This window comes from Salmo salar, chromosome 02 (assembly GCF_965601325.2).
Source record: "Salmo salar chromosome 02, fSalSal1, whole genome shotgun sequence".
NCBI classification, from domain to species: domain Eukaryota; kingdom Metazoa; phylum Chordata; class Actinopteri; order Salmoniformes; family Salmonidae; genus Salmo; species Salmo salar.
In genome coordinates, this window is record NC_138292.1 from 44997963 (window position 1) to 45014953 (window position 16991).

At 44.7% G+C, this 16991-nt stretch overlaps 1 protein-coding gene across 1 annotated transcript in view; it reads right to left on the reverse strand.

Annotated features, from left to right (window-relative positions):
• LOC106583742 (R-spondin-2) overlaps window positions 1–16991 on the reverse strand; it is a 78474-nt gene that overhangs the window by 10984 nt on the left and 50499 nt on the right. The gene's annotated exons all lie outside the window — the stretch shown is intronic.

Sequence of the window (16991 nt, forward strand, 5' to 3'; positions counted from 1 at the left end):
CTCTGAATCTCTGGACCCTTTTGTGGGGCCACAAGGAGGAGGGTTCTTCTGCTTACGCTCACGGCGCTGTCTGGAAGACCCTTCCTAACACGCACACGCAAATACATTGTGTAATATATACCGTACTTACACTGTCATGAGCCCTGCTGAGTACGCATGTATTATAATGCACACACACAAGCGTGCACGCACGCACCCACACACGATGGAGTGTATCCTCTTCCAGACAGAGGGGTTCACATTCACTGAAATATCAAGGCTGTGTCAACAGCGCATCATACATACATAAAGAACATCATGTCTGCATTGTGAGGACGCCAAGGGGGCATAAGGGGCGACTCAGAGTCTGTCACACAGGCTGTCTGCTGTCTGGGGCACGTGTGTGTGCTCTCCTCTCCCTGGCCTGCAACAGCCCCTCTGGTCAACCCCCCCCCCCACCACTTACACACACACACACACACACACACACACACACACACACACACACACACACACACACACACACACACACACACACACACACACACACACACACAACATCCCCCCCCCCCCCCCCCCGTGGCCTGGGGGGCTTGGGGGGGATCAAGGAGGAAATTGTCCGGCATGATTCACTGCTTTACACCTAATTTCTCCACCAAGTCCCTTCATCCCCCTATCCTCCACTTCATCCCCTTCTCCTCTGGGAAAATGAATGGGAGGGGAGGAAATCCCCTCCCCCCCATGTCTGGACACGGAGCACAACTGTCCCGTGAAGAGGAACTAGGCCCTAACGAAGAGGGAGCCATGCTAAATCAGACGGGCTTAGACGCTAAACCAGAGAGAGGGGCTGTGGAAATCATGGCACAGTCCCCGTGCTATAGCGGATGACAAGGGACTCAAGGACATAACCTTGTTTTTTGTGTTTTTATCTTCATGGATTGTTTGGGTAACTCTGGACGGTTTCCACCCCATCTCCTTGCACTCACAAAGCGTGAAAACCCTACAAAAACACTACAAACACGACAAAATTTTTGACTAGACAAAGTCTAATTTGAGCCTTGAAGTCTCAGTCTGTTTGATGTCCTTGCAGAGCTCCTGTTGTGTGTGTTTTCGTTAGAGACCCAGATCAGTCCGTTCTCAGTAGTCCCTGATCCTCACTAAGGCCTGAGCTCTATCAGAAGCCTGTCAAGCGCCAGTCAAGCAGACAGCTGAGTGAAGCTGACAGATCTCACAGATCCCGTATCGTCCAGCTAATAGGCCGCTGCTGTAGTCTTCTCTCCTCTCCTCCCCAGGCACCAGCCGACTCCCTGTCTGTCAATAATACTCCCAATACCCCTCCACTCACTCAAACGCAAACAAGGGGGCTTTCCTGACGTCTTGACATATGGAAAACATTTGACGAGTTTGTTCTTTAGCCTCCTTTGATTACAGCGCAATGTCCATTTCGACGGCCGTTTCAGGGTCTCACCTCGAATAAAGAGAGAGTTGAGTATTTCAGGCAACAACATCCTTCCAGAGAGGTATGACGGTAAGGAGATTTGTATGATGCTCATTGAGTGACTCGTGATTCCAATACCCAGCCTCAAGGCCTATTGGGGCGGGGTTATGATCCCAAAGCCTGACACCAATGAAGCAAACTAGGTGCACTTTACAGGGGATTTAAAACATCAATGATAGGGGATTGGTCAAACTCCCTTTTGAGTAATTCACATAGAAGTCTGACAGGTTGGATGAGCCATGGGAGAATCTATGGTTTCTCAAGATTTCCATTTTGTATATACAAATCAAATCAAATGTTATTTGTCACATGCGCCGAATACAACAGGTATACAACCTTACCGTGAAATGCTTACTTACAAGCCCTTAACCAACAATCCAGTTTTAAGAAAATAAGAGTTAAGAAAATATTTACTAAATAAATGAAAGTAAAAAAAGTAACTCAATTAAATGACAATAACGAGGCTCTTATACAGCTCTTTTCGGTCATAAGAGATGGTAGCAGAAACATTATGTAAAAAATAACACACAAAATAGCACAATTGGTTAGGAGCCTGTAAACGGCAGCCATCCCCTCACCTCAGCCATGTAATAAAACACGTATTACAGTTACAGACAGTCCAAATGGTTGCAGTCTCCTCAGAGCCCATGGTGTATTGCCTTCGTGTGTTGAGCTGAGTACAACCTTTATGAGCGGGCCTCTACTTAAGTGCTCTGCTTCTCCTTCCCTGTATTTGTCTGTGTTCACAAACACTGACGCACGCACGCACGCACGCACGCACGCACGCACGCACGCACGCACGCACGCACGCACGCACACACGCACACCACACACACACACACACACACACACACACACACACACACACACACACACACACACACACACACACACACACACACACACACACACACAGAGCAGCAGCTGGTAGGCCTGTACTTGTTGCTTTGTTGTGTCTGTGTGTCTGTTCCCTGGGTCCAAGCTCCTGGACATGAGTGGGTCAAAAGCCGCAGCCTCTCTCTGTGAATCATCAGGCTCTAATTAAAAGCTGTGATGTCTCTATGAAGACCAGGCCCGCCAGAGATGGATAGAGAGAGGGAGGGGGGAAGAGAGAGATAGAGGGGGGAGTGAGAGAGAGAGAGAAAGAAAGAGGGGAGAGAGTGGGAGGGGGAGAGAGATAGAGGGGGAGTAGAGAGAGAGAGAGAGAGAGAACGAGGGGAGAGAGTGGGAGGGGGGAGGTAGAGGGGCTTCTGGTGGCTGAGCCGGTGCAACTGTGCACCAGATGTTCCCAGCCGGCCCCCTTCCCTTCTCCTTACAGCCAGCACACTCAAGGGGGCGGACGCGGGCACGACGATGTTCCCCTAGAAGATGTGCACAACTACCAACACGCTAAAATGTTCTCCTGTGTTGTGTGCACTGCACATTGTCTGTCATTCCGATTGTCTTTGTCATATAGTGCTTGCATGTCTGAAAGATGTGTGTATGTTTGAGTGTAAGAGAGAGAGAAAGAGAGAGAGAGAGGGAGAGAAAGAGAGAGAGAAGACAAGAGTAGGGTAGAGTAGAGTAGATAAACATAAGTTACACTATATCCTTTTCTGCTTGAGGTCTGTTTGTCTGATTGTGTCTGTGTACGTCGGCAAGTGTGTGTGTTTGTGTGTGTGTGTTTGCACGTGTGTGTGTGTGTATATGTGTGTGTGCTAGTACGTGTGTGTGTGTTGGTATGCTATGTGTGGTCTGTGTGTGGTGATGGAAGCGTGTGCGGGACACAGAGAGCTGGAGGTCTGGCAGGCAGAGATGCATCCCGGGCAGGGGCCACACTGGGGCCTTTAGGGCCCTCACAGGGGCCATGGAGAACACATCCCCTCAATGCGAGTCTGTTGAAGCACCGAAGACTCCCTCCGATCTCATCTCTAGATACAGAAACCACTGACAAACCATCAATTCCCTAAAACCTCCAATGAACCCTCAGCAGAGAACCTGGCTTTACAGCAGTAACCATGTCATGGACAATATCACACTGTGACAGTACATTTCTCCCACTTGTGAAACATGTCGATGGGGACTTGAAACGTTTTCCTTCTGCTCTGCTCCCCCTCCAGTGTGCTGCCACTTTGTTTGTTTGTGTACGTCTGTTTTTGATGGGGCTGTTGCTGTTTAGGCATGTGCCGCCTCATTTCCTCCCAGCCAGAACCTCAGACAGGGAGGCTTTCCTGATCTGTGTTATCTCGCACTCTACGCATACTGCCATAGACAGACACACATACTCGCTTACATACACACGGTCAAAAACAGACAGTCAGACATCTGGACGGGCTACTTCGTGACACACAAATCATCTTGATTAAGCCCATTAATAGTCCGTTGTTCCATGGATGTTTCATCATAATAACGTGTCAGATTTCGTCTTAACACGTACCCTAAAACGTCATCGCCTTACGTCCGAAAATCAAGCAATAATTAATATGGTCATCGCCGTTAAAATGAATGAAAGAAATGCCTGGGATTTCCATGGTGTAATGTGACTACATGCGTCTAGCGAGGCCGTTCGGTGAAACGACTAGTTTGTCGGGCCAAAGAGTGGGAGAAAAAAGCCCCACCCCCTCGTTCTTCCTGCTTGGAACCGACCAGATGACAATAACGTGGAGTGTGGAGCCCCAGTGAGCACTAATGCACCCCCTCCTCCTCCCTCCTCCTCCTCCACCCCCCCTGGTCTTTGAAAGGCCTCCACATGTTTATGGCTCATGCCTGTGGTATGACGATGGATTCTCCATATAAAAGCCAGCAAGGATCATGGGGTGTTTCAAATATTGCTCTCCGAAGACAGTCGCTGACAAAATGTCAGCGGCCATATTTATTTTGGTCAGGGAGCAGGGCACTTTGTGGGGAGTTAATCAGAGACTCCCTCTTCCCACCCTCCTTTGAGGAATGCAACCACGGCAGAGAAGGACCGGAGACTACTGGTAATGACTTTCTCCTCCTGTGGAAGATTTAACACCGCGAAAACGCTCGAGAGGCAGAAAAATAAACCCAAAGTTTGGTCAGGGAACCGTCAGTATAAATCAAGTGTTGATTGGCTGTGCGCTTGGATAATCAATTCCCATCCGGTTAGGAGATGCAAGAAATAATTTTAATAAGTGCTTATAGGAAAAGGAATGATCTACGGCAGCGACTGGTGGGGACTGAGGAAGACTGAAAGCAGAACTTGTGTGTTCATTTGTGAATGCGACCGCAGCGTTGGCTATAACTGCCATTGGCTCAGGGCTGCAGGCCAATCCAATGGCAGGTTGATGTCTTTCCTTCTGACCCGTGATCCTCTATCTGAGTCTCAGAAACACGGCAGTAAACACTCTCTAACCTCCCCTACCTCGGCATTATAATATATTTCAAATCTCAAGCGCAGAGGTGAAATGAATGTCACACAGCGCTCAGCGACGGCCTCGTGATCACCGAGAGCTACCTGTTCCTGAATATCCTGACGTCTTAATGAATAATCTTAATGAATCATTTCAGATACATTACATAGTTAATGCATGTCACCGTGTCACCAGCTCTGGAGAACAGCGGTGAATGGTAGATGTCAGAGGGGGACAGAGCTGCCCCTGTGGCCGCGAGGACAGGGTGAGGCGGGAAGCGTCAGGGCGCGGCACTTCTGAAGGCCCCACTTAGTGGCTACCGTGTCGGCCGTGCCGTGCGGGCTAATTAAATGAAGATTAGGCCGTGGCTCTCGCAGTCACAACAGGCTGTCGCGTGGGGCGTGCATAATCACTCTGACAGGCCAGCAGCCAATTAGTGCTCTCCGTCTGCCCTGGGAAAGCACTTGGCGGCTCACATTTATCTGGATTTTCCGTGATATTACCCGGGCCGGAGTTTGCCTGTTAATCATCGGCCCCATTCCGGATTTGCCACGGAATCATCAGGACTCAGGAATCTTCATCTACAAAATCATCTCCTTTTTGTTTCACGAGAGCATTTAAGTGGTTTGGTTGAGTGTGGTGGCAGAGGCATATCACTTGCTGTTTGGTTTGGACGAGGCCTGTCCCATGAACTTCTCTGTGGAGGAAAAGGAGCGCGCTCCATAAGAGAGGAGGTAGCTCTTCAGTAAAAGTCTGTCAGCCTGTGTTCCACAAACTGGCATGATGATGGCAGCAGGAGAGGGAGCGGGGTATGTCTGACAGGCACACAAACATCCAGAAATTTGTTGGGGGATATTGGTTCTCCAAACCAATAAACACGGGCCAGAGTCAGATGCGATCAGAGGATAGCCTTTGCCAGCACATAAATCTCTTGGCTTTCTGACCGTAAACAGGCAAATTCTGTGTGACACAGTACACAGTCACATACACACACACACACACACACACACACACACACACACACACACACACACACACACACACACACACACACACACACACACACACACACACACACAAGCTCTAGTGTGTGTGTGTGTGTAAGTAAGAACTTGTATGTAAGCATTTCACTGTATGGCTTACACCCGTTGTATTCTGTCATGTGAATCAACTTTGATTTGATTTGACACACACACAAACACATCAAGCGAATCCTGGCTTGAGCGTGTTGGTGTCACGGACGGTGTGTGTTACAGACAGGCGGCCGCGCTTCCTCCCAAACGGATTTGGGGCAGTCCCACTTCTCAGTGCATCGTTTTACAGGAGGACCAAACCGACCGCCACACATGGTACCCAGACGGAGACGTCCAGGAGGTCCACAGAGCTGTGTGTTCCCTACAGAACCACACTGCAGAACCACACTGGGGTAGACAAAATCTACAGACCCACACTTAAGAGTTAGACAGAACCTGGTCCACAGCCCTGCGTGTTCACTTCACAACCACACCGGGTTAGACAGAACCTGGTCCACAGAGGTGGCTGCTGAGCACAAAGCTGCTGCCTATCACTCTCTGTCCGGTTCCATAGCTATTTAACGGCTGACGAATACCTCACAGGCCTTCTAGCTTTCATCTAGCCATGTTACTTTATATGGACACTGAAATACTGAAATACTACTAATACTGAAATACTAATAGTGTATAACAAGTTACATGATACCAATACTTTCAACTTTTTTCCTAGGCTGTGATGATTTCTCTACAGAAAAAAGGTACGGAACACATACAGTATGCATTGTACAGTTGTACAGACATGGGAACACACACACAAGTGGTTTTCCAATGAGAAGCATTTGCTGCCTGGCTAAGGCAAGGCAAGTGCTCGGGGCCTGTTCTGAGAAGTTTAGCTAAGTGTATGATTGATGATAGTGCGATGGAGGGCTTGGCCTCAGATGAGCTCTACAGCAGAGAAGGTTTCTCCTCTTACACACAGGGGAGATCATTAGCCCCCACCACACTGGCCTACTACTGCTGCTCCTCTCCGCTTCCAGCACAGGTACCTAACCCAATGACCATAGATAATCATTATGGGGTCTCTCTTTCTCTAACAGTCTACCTTACACTCTCCCTCTCCACCCTGTCGCCACGGTGCCTGGGAGTCTTGCTCATCTCATGTCTCCGTCTTTCTGTGGCTAGAAATGATCCACTCTGGGCTTACTAATCATTATTTTGCGTAGTTACACAGAAAATGCAAACAAGAGTTACACAAATGTCACGCTTGTCAATGACAACTAGTGACTTTGGAGCCGTCTGTGAATCTGAAAGCGGATTTGCAGAGCAGTAGAAAATTAGCCAATGAGTTTCAATGGTGTGTTTGTGTAAGACCTTACTACTCAGCCTAAATCCAAAAACCAGGGATTACAGAAAGATTAAGTAGGCGTTTTTAGAGCTTAAATATTTTAAGTTGTTTACACAGCATCTAATACTATTAAAATGGAATAACCCATCACTTGGAGGTTAGGAGAAAAGGGGGGGGGGGGGGGGGGGGCTGTCTGCAATGAATTTAAGCAGAAAGAGGAAGTTACAGTGTGTGAGAGAGAGAGAGAGGGGGGATAGAGAGAGAGATAGAGGGAGAGAGAGGGAGGTAGAGAGGGAGAGAGAGGGAGGTAGAGAGAGAGTGGGAGAGAAGTAGAGAGAGATAGAGCGAGAGCGCGAGAGCGAGAGATGTATGTGTTACATCTCTGTTTGTAAACCAGAGTCTGATGACAGGATTAATGTTTCTATATTTTTAGGATTGTGGTGAAATCTCCTGAGGGAGAATATTATGGCGTCAATACTGAGCAGCTTAAGACTCCAGAGAGAGAGAGGCCCCATGAGCAGAATTTAGACAGCTGGAGGTGAATAATAAGAACACATACATTGAGTATTGGCAGAGTGAGGTCAAAGGTCAGAGAAAGACGGAACGCTATCAAGCATTGGAACGAGACTTCACTGAATACTTAACCCGTTTAAAAGACCCCAAACAAAGCAAAACCTTAAAGCCAAAATCCTTAATGGTGAAACTGTCACGCCCATTTGCAATATTACAACAAGGAAGAAGTTACTGCAAACAACAAATACTGTCCCCCCCCCCTCCGACATCATTGCAAGAGCACAATATGTACTGCAATTGTTTTGACTATGCTGCGCGACGTCTCTTCAGCTTGGCAACAAAAACAATAACAACGGTGGTGGGGTGGACGTTGCGCTGTTTCCACCTAATGCAGATTTAATCTTTAACTAAATAGATAATTAGTAATCGTAGCCTGGCAATTGAAACAGGACGCCATAACAAACACATGGCTGGCCAGAGCGACTATGTCATTACTGTGGGTCGGGAGAAATAGAAATTGAAGAACACTTTCTAATCTTTTGGCCCGTACATATTGGTTAGAGATTCCTTCTTCCCCAAATGAAAATTTTAAATGTTCCCATTCACAGAACAATCAAACAAAGAGACACTTATACTCTTGGGGAAAGGTCTGATGTGTATTAGTTGGCAGCATAATATGTCACAGCTTGCCACAAGCTAAGGAAAGAAAGTACTTTTTTTGTTGTAATTTCTCCATGTACTGAATTAGATTTCTGAACGTTGACCATTATTACATTTTTTGTATTAGATATATATATATATATATTTCAGTTCTTATTGCTGTTGCTGTTGCTTTCCTAATTGTTGTGTATCACTGTGCTTTGGCAACATTGACCTTGTCATCATGCCATTAAAGCATATTGAAGTTGGGGAGAGAGAGAGAGAGAGAGAGAGAGAGAGAGGGAGAGAGAGAGAGAGAGAGAGAGAGAAGTCAGCGTGTCATTGCAGAGGCCAATGGAACAGCTATTAATAAGGCCCTGTTTATGGCCCTTTCAGCGGACCACCCTGGGGAGAGAGGAGAGGATGGAAGCAACAGAACAGCAGTCTGTCTACCTACCCTGAGGGAGGGAAGAGGTGAGGAGAAGAAGACTGGCACCCAACAGCAGTGGTGGAAAAAGTACCCAACGGTCATACTTGAGTAAAAGTAAAGATACCTTAATAGAAAATGACTCAAGTAAAAGTGAAATTCACCAAGTTAAAAACAACTTGAGTAAGTCTAAAAGTACTTGATTTTAAATATACTTAAGTATCAAAAGTAAATGTAATTGCTAAAATATACTTAAATATCAAAAGTAAAAGTATAAATAATAAAAAATTCCTTATATTAAGCAAACCAAATGCCACAATTTTCGTGATTTTTTTTAATGTGAATCCAGGACACTGAAATGAGTATGATAAGTTATCTTTGGTAGGGTTACATAAGACACAGTGTTACAGGAGGATGTCACATCTACCCCTGAGTCCAGGTTACAGAGACGCCATGCTAGCTGAGTCAGAATATACCCACTCATATCAACGTGGATAACTGGCTAATATTTGGTTGACGTTGATCAATGAGATTACAACCTATATTCACCCACTCAAAAAGACAAAAGTTAGTTGAATTTCCTATGTCGTATCACTATGATTTCAACCATCTATAAAAGCACAACCAAATTCCAATTACATTTTTTTTTTATTAAAATAAATTAAAAATCACCCAATGTTTATCACAGTGCTTTCAATCACTTTAAAAGCATGGCAAGGTTCAAATAGGAATACAATGTCAGATATTATGTTTATTTATACAACAACTTAATGTGTAACCACAGTGCTTCATCTAATAGCATAACCAAATGACCTGGATTGCAGATTCTGCACAGATTATTACAGTGATTGTGAAGATCTCACAAACCTGCGACAACCTATTCATGCTATCTTGAACATGCACACTTCACATGAACACATATGACGACATGTATAGTTACAGTAACCTCAAAATGTGACCATGGATGTGTTACTACTTCTGAGGTTGAATGTTACATTAGTTTGTACGATAGCCTTAACTTTAGGCTATTTACTGTAAAAGTAATATTGAATTGTGTTTGGTTGACAACGCAACAAATGATCTACGTTTAAAAGAGCCGTATCTACAGTACTGCTGGAATAGTTCCATCTGAGCCTCTGGCTTAATCCCATTCTTCAACTTTTATTTTTGGTTGAGTTGGAGACGTGAATCCAACATGTCATTTGTTATTAATTGTCGACAAGTTAATAGGCAATTTATTTTACTTCAAAAGTGATATTGAATTGTTTGGTTGTCAACGCAACCAAATATCAACATTTGAAGGAGAGTTATTTTCTGTTTGGATAGTTCCATCTGTGCACTGACTTAGTCTGGCTTTAATTCCAGTTTGTCTACAAATGAATAATTGTGATGTTGGATTCACGTCTCCATCTCAACAACAAAAACATCTAAGTTAAAGAATAAGTTATAGGACTAAATCAAATCAAATCCAACTTTAAATGCACTTTAATCAAATGAAGTTTGATTTTATACAGTCCTATTCTTTTGGTAAACAAACATACATACTGTACTCAGCCAGACGCGACACTACAGGTTTCTTCATGGTTCCCAAACCAAAAACAGATTTAATGCGTTGATCAGGTATGTATAGAGCCATGTCATCGTGGGATGCTCTGTCACCAGAGGTTACTCATGCAAAATGTAAGTTTAGCTTTAAATAACAGATTAAAAAAAGAATATTGTATCACAGCACCTCCTTTTTCTAAAGCTCTAATTTAACTGGACTGGGTATAAGAATATGTATATGTGAATAGTGTGTAAATAGTATGTTTGTTGTCTCTTGGTGTCGTAGCAAAGCAGGGCTGTGCTTGGTTAAAATCCTGGTTGGGAGACCAAAGGGTAGCTGCAGATAGATCAATTCTCCATAAGAGGTGCTGCTGAGCCTATTGTTTTTTCTGATACTGGATATAACGTTGAAGATGTTGTTTTAATGGTACAAATTCAACATATTTTATACAAGCTTTGTCTATGTTGAAATGTGGTTACTATGATCACATAATCCTGTGGTTGAAGTTTCACCCTCAAGACAACAGTTTACTTTGATGACTTTTTTCAAATCCAATGTATACTGCTCAAAAAAATAAAGGGAACACTAAAATAACACATCCTAGATCTGAATGAATGAAATAATCTTACTAAATACTTTTTTCTTTACATAGTTGAATGTGCTGACAACAAAATCACACAAAAATAATCAATGGAAATCCAATGTATCAACCCATGGAGGTCTGGATTTGGAGTCACACTCAAAATTAAAGTGGAAAACCACACTACAGGCTGATCCTACTTTGATGTAATGTCCTTAAAACAAGTCAAAATGAGGCTCAGTAGTGTGTGTGGCCTCCACGTGCCTGTATGACCTCCCTACAATGCCTGGGCATGCTCCTGATGAGGTGGCGGATGGTCTCCTGAGGGATCTCCTCCCAGACCTGGACTAAAGCATCCGCCAACTTCTGGACAGTCTGTGGTGCAACGTGGCGTTGGTGGATGGAGCGAGACATGATGTCCCAGATGTGCTCAATTGGATTCAGGTCTGGGGAACGGGCGGGCCAGTCCATAGCATCAATGCCTTCCTCTTGCAGGAACTGCTGACACACTCCAGCCACATGAGGTCTAGCATTGTCTTGCATTAGAAGGAACCCAGGGCCAACCGCACCAGCATTTGGTCTCACAAGGGGTCTGAGGATCTCATCTCGGTACCTAATGGCAGTCAGGCTACCTCTGGCGAGCACATGGCCCCTCAAAGAAATGCCACCCCACACCATGACTGAACCACCGCCAAACCGGTCATGCTGGAGGATGTTGCAAGCAGCAGAACGTTCTCCACGGCGTCTCCAGACTCTGTCACGTCTGTCACGTGCTCAGTGTGATCCTGCTTTCATCTGTGAAGAGCACAGGGCGCCAGTGGCGAATTTGCCAATCTTGGTGTTCTCTGGCAAATGCCAAACGTCCTGCACGGTGTTGGGCTGTAAGCACAACCCCCACCTGTGGACGTCGGGCCCTCATACCACCCTCATGGAGTCTGTTTCTGACCGTTTGAGCAGACACATGCACATTTGTGGCCTGCTGGAGGTCATTTTGCAGGGCTCTGGCAGTGCTCCTCCTGCTCCTCCTTGCACAAAGGCGGAGGTAGCGGTCCTGCTGCTGGGTTGTTGCCCTCCTACGGCCTCCTCCACGTCTCCTGATGTACTGGCCTGTCTCCTGGTAGCGCCTCCATGCTCTGGACACTACGCTGACAGACACAGCAAACCTTCTTGCCACAGCTCGCATTGATGTGCCATCCTGGATGATCTGCACTACCTGAGCCACTTGTGTGGGTTGTAGACTCCGTCTCATGCTACCACTAGAGTGAAAGCACCGCCAGCATTCAAAAGTGACCAAAACATCAGCCAGGAAGGATAGGAACTGAGAGGTGGTCTGTGGTCCCCACCTGCAGAACCACTCCTTTATTGGGGGTGTCTTGCTAATTGCCTATAATTTCCACCTGTTGTCTATTCCATTTGCACAACAGCATGTTACATTTATTGTCAATCAGTGTTGCTTCCTAAGTGGACAGTTTGAGTTCACAGAAGTGTGATTGACTTGGAGTTACATTGTGTTGTTTAAGTGTTCCCTTTATTTTTTTGGTCAGTCATGGTGTGGGGTGGCATTTCTTTGGGGGGCCGCACAGCCCTCCATGTGCTCGCCAGAGGTACCCTGACTGCCATTAGGTACCAAGATGAGATCCTCAGACCCCTTGTGAGACCAAATGCTGGTGCGGTTGGCCCTGGGTTCCTCCTAATGCAAGACAATGCTAGACCTCATGTGGCTGGAGTGTGTCAGCAGTTCCTGCAAGAGGAACGCAATGATGCTATGGACCGGCCCGCCCGTTCCCCAGACCTGAATCCAATTGAGCACATCTGGGACATCATGTCTCGCTCCATCCACCAACGCCACGTTGCACCACAGACTGTCCAGGAGTTGGCGGATGCTTTAGTCCAGGTCTGGGAGGAGATCCCTCAGGAGACCATCCGCCACCTCATCAGGAGCATGCCCAGGCGTTGTAGGGAGGTCATACAGGCACATGGAGGCCACACACACTACTGAGCCTCATTTTGACTTGTTTTAAGGACATTACATCAAAGTTGGATCAGCCTGTAGTGTGTTTTTCCACTTTAATTTTGAGTGTGACTCCAAATCCAGACCTCCATGGGTTGATAAATTGGATTTCCATGGATTATTTTTGTGTAATTTTGTTGTCAGCACATTCAACTATGTAAAGAAAAAAGTATTTAATAAGATTATTTCTTTCATTCAGATCTAGGATGTGTTGTTTAAGTGTTCCCTTTATTTTTTTGAGCAGTATATATATATACACACACAGTTGAAGTCGGAAGTTTACATACACCTTAGCCAAATACATTTAAACTCAGTTTTTCACAATTCCTGACATTTAATCCAAGTAAAAATTCCCTGTCTTTAGGTCAGTTAGGATCACCACTTTATTTTAATAATGTGAAATATCAGAATAATAGTAGAGAGAATGATTTATTCCAGCTTTTATTTCTTTCATCACATTCCCAGTGGGTCAGACGTTTACATACACTCAATTAGTATTTGGTAGCATTGCCTTTAAATTGTTTAACTTAGGTTAAATGTTTCGGGTAGCCTTCTACAAGCTTCACACAGTAAGTTGGGTGAATTTTCACCCATTCCTCCTGACAGAGCTGGTGTAACTGAGTCAGGTTTGTAGGCCTCCTTGCTTACACATGCTTTTTCAGTTCTTCCCACACATTTTCAATAGGGTTGAGGTCAGGGCTTTGGGATGGCCACTCCAAAACCTTGACTTTGTTGTCCTTAAGCCATTTTGCCACAACTTTGGAAGTATGCTTGGGGTGATTGTCCATGTGGAAGACCCATTTGCGACCAAGCTTTAACTTCCTGACTGATGTCTTGAGATGTTGCTTCAATATATCCACATAATTTTCCTACCTCATGATGCCATCTATTTTGGGAAGTGCACCAGTCTCTCCTGCAGCAAAGCACCCCCACAACAATGTGCTGCCACCCCCATGCTTCACGGTTGGGATGGTGTTCTTCGGCTTGCAAGCCTCCCCCTTTTTCCTCCAAACATAACGATGGTCATTATGGCCAAACAGTTCTATTTTTGTTTCATCAGACCAGAGGACATTTTTCCAAAAAGTACCATCTTTATTCCCATGTGCAGTTGCAAACCGTAGTCTGTTTTGTTAAAGGCGGTTTTGGAACAGTGGCTTCTTCCTTGCTGAGCGGCCTTTCAGGTTATGTCGATATAGGGCTCGTTTTACTGTGGATATAGATACTTTTGTACCTGTTTCCTCCAGCATCTTCACAAGGTCCTTTGCTGTTGTTCTGGGATTGATTTGCACTTTTCGCACCAAAGAACGTTCATCTCTAGAAGAGACAGAACGCATCTCCTTCCTGAGCGGTATGATGGCTGCGTGGTCCCATGGTGTTTATACTTGTGTACTATTGTTTGTACAGACGAACGTGATACCTTCAGACATTTTGAAATTGCTCCCAAGGATGAACCAGACTTGTGGAGGTCTACAATGTTTTTTCTGAGGTCTTGGCTGATTTCTTTTGATTTTCCCATTTTCCCAAAAGACAAGGTGAGCGCTACCATTAGTCCTGTGTCATGTCAACAGTAAAGCATTCATGTGTGGGGTTGCTTCTCAGCCAAGGGAATGGGCTCACTCACAATTTTGCCTAAGAACACAGCCATGAATAAAGAATGGTACCAACACATCCTCTGAGAGCAACTTCTCCCAACCATCCAGGAACAGTTTGGTGACGAACAATGCCTTTTCAGCATGATGGAGCACCTTGCCATAAGGCAAAAGTGATAACTAAGTGGCTCGGGGAACAAACATCGATATTTTGGGTCCATGGCCAGGAAACTCCCCAGACCTTAATCCCATTGAGAACTTGTGGTCAATCCTCAAGAGGCAGGTAGACATACAAAAACCCACAAATTCTGACAAACTCCAAGCATTGATTATGCAAGAATGGACTGCCATCAGTCATGATGTGGCCCAGAAATTAATTGACAGCATGCCAGGGCAGATTGCAGAGGTCTTGAAAAAGAAGGGTCAACACTGCAAATATTGACTCTTTGCATCAACTTCATGTAATTGTAAGTGCCTTTGACACTTATGAAATGCTTGTAATTATACTTCAGTATTCCATAGTAACATCTGACAAAAATATCTAAAGACACTGAAGCAGCAAACTTTGTGGAAATTAATATTTGTGTCATTCTCAATACTTTTGGCCACGACTGTATATATATTTCTTGTCTCATTTTAATCCATAGAAATCTAACCCAATATGTATCCCAAATACTGGTGTTCAGTGGGAAGAAATTACATGCACCCTAAATTATATTTTCTTAACCCAGCCTTTCTTCCATCACTCTGGATTCTATTCTAGTTCACACTCTAACTGATTTTCGCTTTGGGTTGTATTGTTGTAAAGGTATATTTAGAAGACAAAAACATACATTGTGGTTATAGCCTGGGAATAATCCTATTTACATCTTGAGATGTAATTTGTTATATTGCGGAGCAAAGACATGGTGTATTAGATAGCATTGGAGGGCCTTACTGCCCAAAGTCCCTGGAATCTGTTGTAATTTAAAAGGTCAACTCGAAGGTATTTAATAATGAACCCGGGCGTAATGAGGCCTTTCCATGAACCTCTTGATCTTCATCCACCGGCTTGGACCACTTCCTGGTCACCTGCACACCAAAGGGAAAGACAGACATTCCTCCCATTGGATTACTCTTCATTATCACTTATGGGAAGTGATTATTTTACAATGTCAGTTGGTCTGGAACTGGGACTGGGTCCATGCTGCCTGCCTGAAAGGATCCCTGAGTATTTCTTCTTCTTTTCTTTCTTGGCATTCCCTTATCCCGCTCGACTTAAATGGCTTCCATTTTACATAGTATTTATTTAAACAGCTTGACATGGACGAGTCTTTCGTTTCACAGGCTTAGTTTTGGGGGATAGGATTTTTCACTACCACTTGAGCGGCGTGAGGGTCGGGGAGTTAACAGTTCCCTTTAAGTACAAAACTCAACTTTATGATACGAGCCACCTCTGCCATTCTTGTAACCAAAAAGAGCACACAGCAACGACTACAGACAACTTTAACTACACATCTAAATTGAAGCCATGGACCATTCCCAGAAACATTGAATGGGGTGAAGACACTAATAGATGACCGTATCAACCATGAGACAGGAGTGATAAGCGAGGTCGACGTTAGAGGCCCCCACACTTGGTTTCTACAGGCTAGCAGAAAAATAGCTTGTTATGCATTCAATTGAGACTTTTCACAATAACTCCCCATCACTGACCTCATACTAGATAATTGATGCCAGTAACACAGGCCCAACAATGCCAGGTTTTAATTAAAGAAGACCATAAAATACTTTGGAAAAGGTCAAGCAAGCAGTGCTAAATTAGGGGGAGGGAAATTCCTAAAGAAAAAAAACAGGACAGGGGATAGAAACACATAATCACCCCACTGGGCACACACTATTTGAATCAATGTTGTTTATACATCATTTCAATGTTTCCACGTCAGTTTCACTGGGCACAGATGTTAATTCAACGTATTTTCAACGTTGGTTCCACGCACATGGCCCAGCTAGAGTCAAGAAACTGCCCAGTGGGACAGTTTCCAAGCCAGAAAGCACTGCCTGCCTCAATATTGCTGCAATAGGAGAGACAATCATGGTTTATTTCATGTTTATTTACGCTCTCACCACCTCACTAAATGGTACTCGGATTTAACATGCAATACCAAAAATGGAGGAAAATCCTGGAGAGAGTAGGATATTTTCCAGCTTTTTTTAAACAATGTTCTTTTTCATCATTTTTCGGAAGGCTTGAACCCAATTTGCCATTCTGCCACTATAACTCCTATATCTCCATGTTTTGCCTAAGGAAGTGTATGCACAGCACATCCTAATCCGAAATCACATTGACTGAGTTAGGGACATATTTGAGTTAGGGACAACTTTTCTGTCATCAACTCGTCAATAAGCACACTTGAATGAGGCCATCGCTCTAAATGGTGTGTTTGGATCATCTGTGAAGAACTGAATAACTTCAGGAAAAATATTTTCCTAGCTGTATTTACACAAAAAATATTTCC